This window comes from Eriocheir sinensis, chromosome 9 (genome assembly GCF_024679095.1).
Source record: "Eriocheir sinensis breed Jianghai 21 chromosome 9, ASM2467909v1, whole genome shotgun sequence".
Taxonomy (NCBI): Eukaryota; Metazoa; Arthropoda; class Malacostraca; order Decapoda; family Varunidae; genus Eriocheir; species Eriocheir sinensis.
The window spans coordinates 11,588,392-11,601,676 of NC_066517.1; the positions used below are offsets into that span (position 1 = coordinate 11,588,392).

At 46.5% G+C, this 13,285-nt stretch overlaps 1 protein-coding gene across 1 annotated transcript in view; it reads right to left on the reverse strand.

Moving 5' to 3' along the window:
* Window positions 1-13,243: 13,243 nt before the first annotated feature.
* The window catches only part of LOC126995922 (carbohydrate sulfotransferase 13-like), an 8,742-nt gene continuing 8,700 nt past the window's right edge, over window positions 13,244-13,285 (reverse strand). Inside the window, exon 7 of the mRNA XM_050855822.1 lies at window positions 13,244-13,285. This exon is cut by the window's right edge and continues 896 nt beyond it. The gene's annotated coding sequence lies outside the window, so the exon portion shown is untranslated.

Sequence of the window (13,285 nt, forward strand, 5' to 3'; positions counted from 1 at the left end):
CACGCACTCCCCTCCGTCTAGAGGCCTGAAGGCTTCCAGGACATCCTGCAGTTTGGTGTCTTCCCCCAGCGGTCCCACCATGGCGTACTTGTAGCTTCCCTCTTCTCTCTCCGCCCTGCGGCAGGTGACCTTCCACTCATCGAGTGTGAAGGAGGGCTTGGAGAGGTCCGGCACCTTGAGGATGTTGTGTTCGTATACTACGATTGCTAAGGTGGAGCCGTTCCCTAAGGAGCGTGTTTCCCCCTCCAGGATGTACTTGCCCAGAGAGGAAGAGGTGAGGGCATGTGTAGCTTGCTTGGTGTTGTTGAACACCGGAGCCCCATCCGTGGTCCGGAGTAGGAAGGAGGCTCGCTTGTACGATGGAGGAGGAAGGAGGGCGGCAGCACCGGTGTTGGATGGAGGGGTGGAGGGTGTGGGGGCCTGGGCCTCTGCCGGTGACGAGGACATCTTCTGACGCTTGCTCTGCCCGGATTCCTCCTCGGCGGGCAACTGGTCCGCGTCCACCATCTCGGCGTCCCCGAGGATCTTGTCCTCGGTTTGGGTGGCTCCCGGGGGCGGCCCACCGGACTGGCTGGCCATGACGGTAGCCGTGACTCCACGGCAGAGCAGGACACTAACAGCTGATAGCCGGTTCTCTGCTTTCAGGAGACAAGTTCCGCACGTCCAAACGGCGTGGCTGTCAGCACGGAACTCTCCAGTAGAAAGTGTAAACGTTAGGCCACAGACATTCCGCCTGACCTGATGATGATGATGGCCGCTCAGCTGACCCACAACAACTTGCAGCGTTATCATATTGTCGTACTTAGACCATTGCATATATCAGTTACAGACCTCAAACTGCCATATCCACACAAATAACGGTTTTAGAATAGAGTTAGTTTCAAAACTGTTTACTATCTATGCTTTCTTTAATTGTTATGGGCCAGAAACCGGAAAATATGATGTGCTGAGTACGATAATCTGGCCACAGCTGATCCACAACAACAACAACAACAACAACACAGAGATGGCCGCTGTCACTACCGCGAAATCCTGGGTTTTTCGAGTGTTAAATCTGTTTTCTTCACTACCACACGTTTTATATCCTCGGAAGCCATGATGTCTGGATCTGGATCTGGGACGATAATGCGCAGGGTACCCGTACAGGTGCATAACACGCATATATGTGTTGGCTGTTGGGGGGACGGGGGAGCCGAGTGTACAAGGGAAGGAAGTGAATTAAGTGTCATTGTTAGTGTTGGTGTGTTGTGGTGACAAGTGAGTGTGTATTTGTTTTCTGAATGAGTCTATTGTACTGCAGTCTAAAATCTGTTGAGGGAGGCTGTTCCATTCACGTATGGTGCGTGGAAAGTATGAGTGCTGGTATGCGTCAGTGTTAGTGTGATATGTTTGGTACCTATTTATGGATCTGTGTGTTACGAGTACGTTGACTGTTTGCGTTGTGTAAGTATGTATGTGGGTCAATGTCACCGTGAGTGATTGTGATTTTGTACATAAGTGTAAGTCTGTGCGCTTGTCTGCGTATGTGAAGAGGTTCCATGTTTATCTGTTGTTTGATTCGTGTTGTGACTCCCGGCGTTCGAGTGTAATTGTTTGTAATGAACCTAGCCGCCTTGGTGTTGATTTGCTCTAACCTATCAATATTTCTGTGTGTGTAAGGATCCCATACCGTGGAGCAGTATTCAAATGTTGGTCTCACTAGTGTGTTATAAGCTATGTGTTTAATGTCAGGTGTGCAGTTATGTAAATTCCTCCTTAGGAACCCCAGAGTTCGGTTGGCTGTGGCACTGATGTGGTCTATATGAGTGTTGAACTTTAGGTTAGTGGAGAGGGACACCAAGATACTTGTGTGTGTGGACTGATTCTAGGTCTGAATTATTATGGAGAGTATAAGTGTGATGGATGGGGTTGTGAGCTCTAGTGAATCTTAACAGTACTACCGTCCTTGTAGAATAGGTGGCCACAGTAGACAACTTGATATAACCGTATTTACTGATAAATATGCAATGTTTAGTGTGTAGAGGAGTGTCAAGACGTCTCGATTCACGAAATTGACCTCCCTTTTGGCAGCTCCACTATACTCTTTTCGAACTCAACTATACTCATTATGCACTATACTGTACTCACAATACCCTCTTTTAGCAACTCCACTATACCTCTCTATGGGAGTAGTGATTAGCGTGCTAATGGACGGATTATTTCTCTCAGCACAGCGGCCACACCTGACCCTACAGCCACCAGCCACCGCCCCACAAGACATGTATGACAGCAGAAGAGCAGTTGGTGAAGTAGGGAACAGGATATCGGCGCGTCTATAACAAGAATCCCAGAAGCGCCTGTAGACTAGAGGGTGAGGCGAGACCAATGCATGGAGACGACTGGTAAAGATATGCTGGTGGTCGGTTCTCGCGTACTCGGTCAATAAGTTCACCTGTACTACACTCTCATTTGGCTTAACTTCCATGGAAATGCTTCTCCTTAAGCTGAGATGTTGGTTTCATATTGGCAAGCTTTATTTAGTATCCTTTGACTTTCTGATTTTGAATCTTTGAAAAAAAACACTTGTTGGCTCTCTCCCCATGAGGGGCGTCTGGATCGGCCCCGGCAGCAGCACGAGAAGTAGCACGGTTTTCCAACCCCGCGCCGCCCTCCTCGCTGATTCGCAGGCTGGCTCTCAAGCTCCACCCACCTCCTCTGCGCCTCTCTCTCTCTGCCTCGCTGTCACACACACACACACATGCGAGTGTGTGTATTTTCCTAGTTGTATTTACCTAGTTGTAGTTTTATAGGGCCTGGGCTTTACGCTCGTTTGGTCCCGTCTCCCTATCTGCATTTATCCAACTTTTCCTTAAAGCTTTGCACACTCCTCGCCGATACTACATCCTCACTTAGTCTGTTCCAAACCTCTCATATTTCTTTGCGGGAAGCTATATTTCTTTATGACTCAAGCATCTTCCCTTCCTCAGTGTTTTACTATGTCCTCTTGTGTTCTTGGTGGTAATCCCTTCTTTTAGTAGTAACTCCTCGATATATACTTCCATTTTGCTCAATAATTTATAGATTTGTATTAGGTCTCCCCTTTCTCTTCTATGTTCTAGTGTTGGTAAGTCCATTTCCTTTAGTCTTTCCTCATATGTCAGTCCCTCCAGCTCTGGAACCATTTTTGTTGCCATCTTATGTATTCTTTCTAGTTTCTTTATCTGTTTCTTCGTATGGGGAGACTACAATGCCTCCGCATATTCCAATTTTGGTCTGATCATAGTTGTAATTAATTTTTTCATCATATCCTTATCCATGTAGTGGAATGCTATTCCTATATGCTATTCCTATATTCCTATATGCGGTACAGTTTTGCTCTCCCCACCATGCAAAGGACATTGCTAAACTAGAAGGTGTTCAGCGTCGAGCAACAAGAATGATCCCTTCCTTGGGCAACAAATCCTACGAAGAAAGGCTTTCCACCCTTAACATGTTCTCTCTTGAGAAACGTCGCCTCCGAGGAAAACTGATCGAATGTTTTAAAATACTTAATGGTTTCACGAATGTAGACAGAACAAAATTGTTTATGATCGATGACACTTTCCGAACGAGGAACAATGGCACAAAACTCAAATGATGACAAGTAAATTCAGACTGCACCAAATTTTTCTTCACCAACGTTGTGGTGCGAGAATGGAATAAGCTCCCACCATCAGTGGTCCAGTGTAACACGATTGACTCCTTTAAAAACAAGCTCGACCGTCACTTCCTTGAACTTAATATTAACTAGAGTAGAAAAGGAACGTTTTGGAGCCATCTGATTAATGTAAAATCACTTAGGTTTAAGGACAGACCACCAAGTCTGGACCATGGGGTCTGTGTGGTCTGATTTTCTATGTAAATCTATGTAAAACCATGTTATACGTATCACCGAATATCCGATTAACATGGTTCTCTGGCTGTTTATTATCTTGCATTATTACTCCCAGATCTCTCTCTTCGTGTACTTTCTTTAATATTTCACCATCTCCCATTTTATATGTCCATTTTGATCTTCCTTCACTTTTTTCCCATTTCCATAACATGACATTTCTTCACATTGAATTTCATCTCCCATTCCATACTCCATTAATTTTCCAAATCTTGTTTAGGTCTTCTTGCAGAATATCGCAGGGGAGTGAGGAAAGTTGTTTTGTGGCAGCTGAAGAGGCACGTGCTGGGTCTAGGGATTTGTCTGGGGAAGAGGATGGTGCTGAGTCTGGGGATAGGATTGGGGGCGTGGGTATGGGTAGGATTGGGGTTGTGATAGATGAAGGGGTTGAGGTGGGTGGTAGGGGAGAAAGTTGAGGGGGGGCTGTATCTGGTAGGAAGGCTTGAGTGGGAGTTGGGGGTTAAGTAGTGAATGGAAGTGGAAGGTGAGAGGGTTCTGGGGGCTTTGATTCACTTGAGGGTGTTGCCAGCTGCCTCGCAGAGCTGCCAGAGTCTCCTGGTTGCTTTGCCTTACGGCTGTTAAGAGAGCTTCCTGCCTCTCCTCTTCCCTTCGCACACAGCAGGTTTGGGCCGTGTGATAGGGCCCCTGACAGTGACTACAGATCAAATTACGTGGGCACTGTAGGCGAGTGTGTCCTTTGCGCCTGCACTTGGGGCACCTTCTCTCTCTCTCTCTCTCTCTCTCTTTTTTTATTTAAACTGACGACAACATATTTGTATTTTGCCGACGACACTTAATGCGATCGTTCGAGTAGCATATGTTTCACTGCCCACTTTTCAGGGCTTAAAATGTCACTTTTTCTTGTGCATTATTTCAAAAGCCCTTTACACTTGTTCACTGTGTATTTAGCATCACTAGTGGTGTGGGGCATGTTCTTCGCCACCTGTGAGCAGCCACTTTTACCTGCTGGCCCTGGTGCAGGGAATGTGTTCCACAGGCGGGACACCCTGGAGGTGAAGGTCCGCTGGTGCTGGCTGGCGCGTGACCTCGGCACCCCGACCTGCTCGTGGCTGGAGAGTACCGTTCTCGTATCTCTCACAGCCTCTCGCGGGGGGAGCCTCAGTCTCGCCAGGTGTGGTACTCCTTGTACCTGGGCCTTGTGGAACACCACCAGCGCAGCGACGTCCCGGCGGTGCTCCAGAGTGTCTAGATGTATAATATCCTGAGGGGGCGGCTGGAGGTTGTTCTCCTGTAACAGTCGCTGCACCCGTCGCTCCACCTTGTCCAGTCTCTGCAGGTGTGTTGCAGCGCTGGACATCCAGGTCAGAGCCCCGTACTCCAGGTAGGATCTTACCTGGGCCTTGTAGAGGAGCATAATTCCTCGCTTGTCGAGGAAATTAGCCACTCTACGAAAGGCAGAGACACGTAGGGAGGCTTGGTGGGCGACGTGTTTCAGGTGGCGGTCGAAGCGCAGCTCTCGGTCCAAGTCCACTCCGAAGATCCTGACGTAATCCTGGAGCGGGAGGGTGACGGAGCCAAACATGACCCTTCCTTCGACAGCTTGTGTGGCTGCCGGGGACCGAGAGATCACCATCGCCTGAGTCTTCTCAGGAGCAAAGTTCACCTGCCAGCGCTCCCCCCACTCCCGTATCAAGCGTAGTTGCTGGTTGACCTCAGCAACCGCTTGCTGGCTTTCTTGGCGAGGGTAGGAGAGGGAGAGCGTGCAGTCGTCAGCATATGCAGAGACTGCTAGCAGACTCCTGAGAAGGTCGTCGATGTACAGATTCCAGAGGACAGGTCCCAGCACAGATCCCTGAGGGACTGAGGCACCCACTGGGAGGTCCTTGGACTTCTGGCCGCCGACGACGACGTGGAGGCTTCTTCCTTGAAGGTAGTCGCTCATCAGCATCAGCAGGTGTCCTTGGATGCCTTTGGCACGAAACTTCTCCAGCAAGCCCACGTGCCACACCCGGTCAAAAGCACCCGCGATGGCGAGAGCGACGACAATGGTATCCAGGCCGGTGTCTAGTGAGTCCTGCCAATCCCTGGAGAGGAGCAGCAGGAGGTCTGAAGTGGAGCGGCCAGATCTGAACCCAAACTGCTGATCAGTGATGAGGGCGTTGTTCTCGAGGTGGCGGGTGATGGTCTCCACCACTATTCTCTCGAAGATTTTTCCAACTACAGACAGGAGGGAGATAGGCCTGTAGTTGGCAGGGTCAGATCTGGCCCGCTTTTTGTGAACCGGCACCACGCGAGCCTCCTTCCATATAGAGGGCCAGGTGTTCTCCCGGACACAGGCCCCGAACACCTCCGAGAGGGGTCCTGCCAGCTCACTGGAGCAGTGACGCAGCACATGTGGGCTAACGTTGTCAGGACCAGTGGCCTTCCTGACGTCCACCGCTCTTAGAAGGCGCTCCACTTGCTCATGGTGTACCGCAACCTCTGTCAGGGTCTGGTTGCTTTCCTGTGGCAGTTGTGGTGGAGGTCTGGTGGGGTTGGCGACTGACATCTTGGCAGAGAAAAGGTCAGCCAGGAGCTCTGTCTTCTCCCTGCTGCTGGTGGCTGTGGTGCCGCCCTGCTTGGTGAGGGGAGGGATTGTTTCTTGGTGGCTGCTGCCTTGCTTTTCCTTAACAAGGGTCCACCAGGTCTTGCTGCCCACCGCTGGCCCGCACAGCTTGGCGCGGAGGTCTCTTTCCCGCCTCCGTTTCGCCCATTTACTGGTGGCCAACATATTTTTGTACCCCGCTCGATGCAGGGCTTTGTTGCGGCGCGTTGGGTTCCTTTTGTAGCGGAGCCACGCAGAATATTTTCTTTCTGCAGCAAGGCGGCAGCGGTAACCAAACTAGGGCTGATCGGTGGGCTAGGAGGTGTACTGGCGGTGTGGGATGTGCTCTCGTTGGAGAGCTTTGAGCCGTTCAGTAAAGGCCTTCGCCATGGGCTCTGCTCGCCCAGACAGAAGGGTGTGCCAGTCTGTCTGCTGCAGGTCTCTCTCTCTCTCTCTCTCTCTCTCTCTCTCTCTCTCTCTCTCTCTCTCTCTCTCTCTCTCTCTCTCTCTCTCTCTCTCTCTCTCTCTCTCTCTCTCTCTCTCTCTCTCTCTCTCTCTCTCTCTCTCTCTCTCTCTCTCTCTCTCTCTCTCTCTCTCTCTCTCTCTCTCTCTCTCTCTCTCTCTCTCTCTCTCTCTCTCTCTCTCTCTCTCTCTCTCTCTCTCTCTCTCTCTCTCTCTCTCTCTCTCTCTCTCTCTCTCTCTCTCTCTCTCTCTCTCTCTCTCTCTCTCTCTCTCTCTCTCTCTCTCTCTCTCTCTCTCTCTCTCTCTCTCTCTCTCTCTCTCTCTCTCTCTCTCTCTCTCTCTCTCTCTCTCTCTCTCTCTCTCTCTCTCTCTCTCTCTCTCTCTCTCTCTCTCTCTCTCTCTCTCTCTCTCTCTCTCTCTCTCTCTCTCTCTATCTCTCTCTCTCTCTCTCTCTCTCTCTCTCTCTCTCTCTCTCTCTCTCTCTCTCTCTCTCTCTCTCTCTCTCTCTCTCTCTCTCTCTCTCTCTCTCTCTCTCTCTCTCTCTCTCTCTCTCTCTCCATTCAAAGTTGTATTTTCTATCAGGACACACTGATCGTTGAAAATCACATACACACACATGCGCACGTGCCTGCCCACCCCACCCCCCCTTGCACGCACACAGTGAGGTGTGGCATCCTTACCCTTGGATTGAGGACACACGCAACTGTCTTGTTGAAGTACATTGATGATTTTTAAGCATAATCCCAATCTCCTTACCCTCCAGTGAGGTGTGGTATCCTTATCCATTGAATGGTACCACTCCTAACATAACTCTCCACTCCACCGTCCAGACAACACGCTCCCTCTCCACCTCCTGACCGCAGCCGGACTACCTGCCTGACTCCTGATAGTTCTGGCTGCGCCGGGTGTATATTTATGGCAGTGTCTAAACTCAAGGGATAACAGATGGTCCAAACAAGACATTCTGTAAATACAAGCAAAATGACTGACGACATGGAAGAGATGAACAAGCAAACGACTCAAACCACGGCAACCACTATGACTGACGACAGCGAAGTGAACCACCTCATTGAGTCGTTGCCAAAGGAATCTCAACCACTGGTGAAAGTGTTATCAAAAATTATATTTATACAACTAGTTGCAGAACTATCCAGTGTGAAAAAAGAACTTAAAGAAAAAGACACACAAATTGCAAATCTCACCATTGAAATGAACAACCTCAAAGACCATGTGAACGATTTGGAACAGAAAGTGGATAGTGTTGACCAATACGAACGCCGTGACACAGTTATCCTCAGTGGCCCTTCGCTACCAGAACATACAAACAGTGAACATACAACCAGTGTAGTTGTGAATACAATCAGGGACTACCTAAAGATAAACATAAAAGAAACAGACATAAGTATAGCACACAGGCTGGGTCCACAAAAGCAACAAAAAAACAAGCCAATCATCGTAAAATTCATGAACAGAACCCTCAAATTTGATCTCACCCAGGCTTGTATACAACTCAAACCACCATTATATATCAATGAAAGCTTAACACCAAAGCGAAGGAACCTGCTCAACACCATTCTGAACATCAGACGACAACACAAGGCCAAATTCCAAGTGCTACACAAAAGACGGAACAATAATAATCAAGCTTCGAAACTCCACCACTAAGCACTCAATAGTTGATGACAAGTCACTGATGTCCTTCCAAGAGAAACACCAGCAAATGATGGACACCTACCACCAGACTACATCCCAGACCTCAACATCATCTTCAGACAACAGGTAAAGCACAAATGACACCACTCAACCCCTCTACCACTGTTGCTGTTACCACTGCTACCACTACCGTTACTGCTGTCATCACAACCACTACTATTGTTTCTACTGTTACCACCACTACCACGACCGTGCTGCCAACGATACCACTACTACTGATACTACTGTTGCCACCGATACCACTACTGCTGCTCCTACCACTACCACTGTTACTACTGTTATTAACGTTACCACCACTACCACTGCCATCGCTGCTGTCATCGTTACCCTTACTACTGTTACCTCCGCTACCATTACTACTGCTGTCAACGCAGCCAATACACCTTTACAAGACGGTAACTACTACTGCATGCTGCTCCAGATGCTGACACAATTACCACAACTACTACCGCTGCAACTACTAATACTACAAGTTCCGCTGCTACAACTGTTACTATTGCAGATATTACAATTTTATTAATCCACTACTGATATAACAACTACTGATACAACTAAATGGTATGATTATTGTTACTGTTTTCTTTTTTTCTTTTTTTTTATGGTATTTATTGCATTACTACTAATTACTACTACTAATCTTATTGCTAGTACTTATTTTACTATTTACTATCATTACTGTTATCTTTATTACTATTTTATTATTATTATTATCATACTTTTATGATCATTATTAATATTATTACTAATATTTTCTTATTTTCTAATATTCTCATTAGTATTATTATCATTATTATTATCATTATTATTATTACTATTATTATTATTACTATTATTAATTATTATTATTATTATTATTATTATTATTATTATTATTATTATTATTATTATTATTATTATTATTATTAATTATTACTTGTATTATCATTATTATCGTTATCATTGGTTACCTATTGTGACACTTGAATGATCAGATTGTCCATTTTCATTTTCATTTTAATTAGCATTATCGTTATTATTATTATTATTATTATTATTATTATTATTATTATTATTATTATTATTATTAATGTTACTATTATTATAATTACCTTAATCATAATTACTATTGTCTTAATTGCTATTATTACTATCAATATTACTATTATTATTATTACTATTACTAATATTACTATTATTATTATTACTATTACTAATATTACTATTTATTACAACTATTATTATTACTATTATTATTACTTATTATATAATGTATTACTTATCATTACTATTATTACAATTATTACTATCACTTACTTACTTATTACATTGCAATGTCATAAAATGGTAATGGTAATGACTTTTATCAATTATGTTATTATAGCTTTTACTATGACTGATTAACGTTTATCATCTATTATTACATTATTACCCGATAACAATTATTACTGTAAACTACTATTATTACTACCACTTTCACTATACTACTATTTTGCTGTCGAGAGCTTGATATGCGAGCTTCGTAACTGCATATAAAATTATGCAGACACGGAAACTCTGTCCGTGCTCGGCTCCTTTAAAAAACAGGTACGAGCAGTCCGTTCATCAAATGCCCTTAATAGTTTATTTCGGGGTATGGGGATGGCTTTCAAAGGAGCAGGCAGGGGCAAAATCCCATGCTAGCCAACTTCGGTGTCACGCCGCAAAATGGGAATGCCCAAGATTCCTCAAGAAGGAGGTTAGCCGATTCAGTGTCAACCCACTGCGCATCGCGTCAGCTGAGCCCGAGGACTCAGGGTTCCGGTGTCACGGACCAGAAGCTACACCGGGCCAGAAGTTACAAACGAGGTTCTGCGCATGCGCGGGCGCCTCCGGGGCAAGGTAAACAAACACGGGCTAGCCTTGGCCAAGGAGATTATATGCTTGGCGGACCAGAAGTTCCTCGTAAAAGATAAAACTGAATAATACGAGATGGAGCGTGAAGGAAAATTTCAGCACTTCATAAAATACATGGAGATGGTGAAGTAAGAGTTTCTTAATGACTGCCATCTCCCTGGCTGCTCTGCAGGTGATAAAAGAGCAGTAATTAAAGCAACGAGGGACAACCAATACAAAGTTGATGGTAAGCATTTATTTTCAACTCGTACGACACTCATATTCGATCGTGTGGATCTAATGAAGCTATAAATCATCTAGTCTGAAAGTTCCTTGCGTTTGTTTCCTTCACCCGCGCATGCGCAGGTCCACGTTTGTAACTTCTGGCCCGGTGTAACTTCTGGGTCGTGACCCGTGACGCCAGCGGGCTCGCCACGGCTTTATTAGTCAGACGCGCGCTGAGGGACGGGGAACAGCTCTCCAGGGTCTGGCGGGCCGCGTCTGGGCCCACGAGCGAGCATAGCACAACGAAAACGGCTCCACACTCCCACCCTCCTTTCAACCTTTTTTCTTTATTTACTTCTGTCGCACGTTCAAAACTGAGTTACAAAATAAACTAGTGTATTTAAAACATCCATAAGACTAGTATGTTGGATGATTTTTTTTCATCTCTATAGCCCGTGAGCTCATGCCGTCACCGTTCTTCACCCCACCATCCCTCCCCTCTTCTCTTGCCTCCTCAGCCTCAAGCTCTGCTGTTATACATTTCATGTCGTCACCTCTCTTCACCCCCCTCCCTTTCCCCCCCTCCGGTTCACTCGGGCAGGTCACGGAGTTGTGAGCGGGTGGGCAGCCTAAGGCTAGGCGGCGGCTGGCAGCCTCGGCCGGGGGCGGAGCTTCATCCGGGGCACGGGCTACGTCACCGATCGGTACCACAACCTGCGTATCGGTTGACCTTTCTTGAGGAACCTTGGGAATGCCCAAAGGTGCATCTCCCATAGCGAGGGGGCGAAAACGGGTTAATGTACTGCAAATGGCGCCCCAAAACAAAAACAAAAAGTCTGCCAGCGAATGTTCTGCTCCATCAGGCAAACTCCAAAAAACACTAACGCATGACCCCATAATAATGTACTGTATTTTTCTAGGAAAAACAAAAAATGTTTTTGAAAATGTCTTTTATTTTCTCTCTCTCTCTCTCTCTCTCTCTCTCTCTCTCTCTCTCTCTCTCTCTCTCTCTCTCTCTCTCTCTCTCTCTCTCTCTCTCTCTCTCTCTCTCTCTCTCTCTCTCTCTCTCTCTCTCTCTCTCTCTCTCTCTCTCTATATATAAATATATATATATATATATATATATATATATATAATTCAGAGAGAGAGAGAGAGAGAGTAATGTTATCAGGCTGTGATGCATGAACTACACACACACACACACACACACACACACACACACACACACACACACACACACACACTCGTGTGTGTGTGTGTGTGTGTGTGTGTGTGTGTGTGTGTGACAGCGACTCAGCGAGGCAGGGAGAAAGGCAGAGGAGGTGGGCGGAGGTTGAGAGCCAACCAGCGAATCAGCGAGGAAAGCGGCGCGCGGCAGGAAAACCGTGCTACTTCTCGTGAATATGCGCCCCGGCACTTGAGCACACACACTGTCGTGATTTCCTTATTCCAAGAATAGACGAGCGTGGGAAATTCCGTGGAAGTCCCCGACATTTTATTTAGAAGGCGGAAAATAATTCCTTGGTCGCAGACCCAGACCCAGGCCACGCGGGAGCTGGGTCTTATTCAAATACTTATCGTTTATTGCTGCCAATGCTGATTCGTGGGATGCATGACCCACTATTACTTAGTGCATGGTGTTAGGTTATTAATAAATAATAACCCATAGCCGTTAGGGCGCTAGTTTAAATGTTACACAGAACGAGAGATGTCAACTGTGGCGAGTGCTGGCATCTTGACCGCGGGCCGCGGCGGGTCGCCCCTTGAGCCACGCGCTCTTCTCCAAGTGATCTCGTGCTGACCGGACGCGCCTTCTCCTTCTCCCGCACCACGTGTTTTACATCGTGGTGGTCTTCCTACCATCTGCAGGCATCCATAAGTCAGGCGATTGTGTGCTTCATGTCAGGGAAGCCCTTGGGAGGATCGAGAGGCGTGTTTGCTGTGTGGAGCACCCTGGGTTACGAGAAGAGGCTGGAGGACTTCAACGTTGCGCGGACGGACCACGTGGCAGCAGAGTGTGTGGCTACAGGTGCGCCCATCTACAGCTAAGTACAGTTCGTGCCTAGGGTAGTTTAAGTCATGTAGCTGTGTGCCTGGATTAATTTAATTATTCCTTATTCCTGCGAATTTTCCTTGTTGTTTTATATAAACATGAGCAGGTTCATCTGGTCTTTGCTTATCCTATGTAGTGTGATTGTTCAAAAATAAGTGACTTAAAGGGGGCTGTGAGTCTGAGAACTCAATTTTCAGATAATTTATTTTATATTTTTATTGCTGAGAATTCGTCGAGGTCTTCAGAAGTCCAGACCTTTTCCAGACACACACACACACACACACACACACACACACACACACACACACACACACACACACACACAGGAGGTCGGTAATAAGGGGTCAAATATCATGGTGGACCAAAGAAGCAAGTGGCATACTACAGAGAGAGAGAGAGAGAGTCGGAGGGACAATAATACTGATTCCTGTGTATCTTTACAAGTCCATTGTTTTTTATATTCAAAATACAGAAATGCCCAGTTTTAACTCGATAATAAATAAACTATAATAAATTTACTCTATAT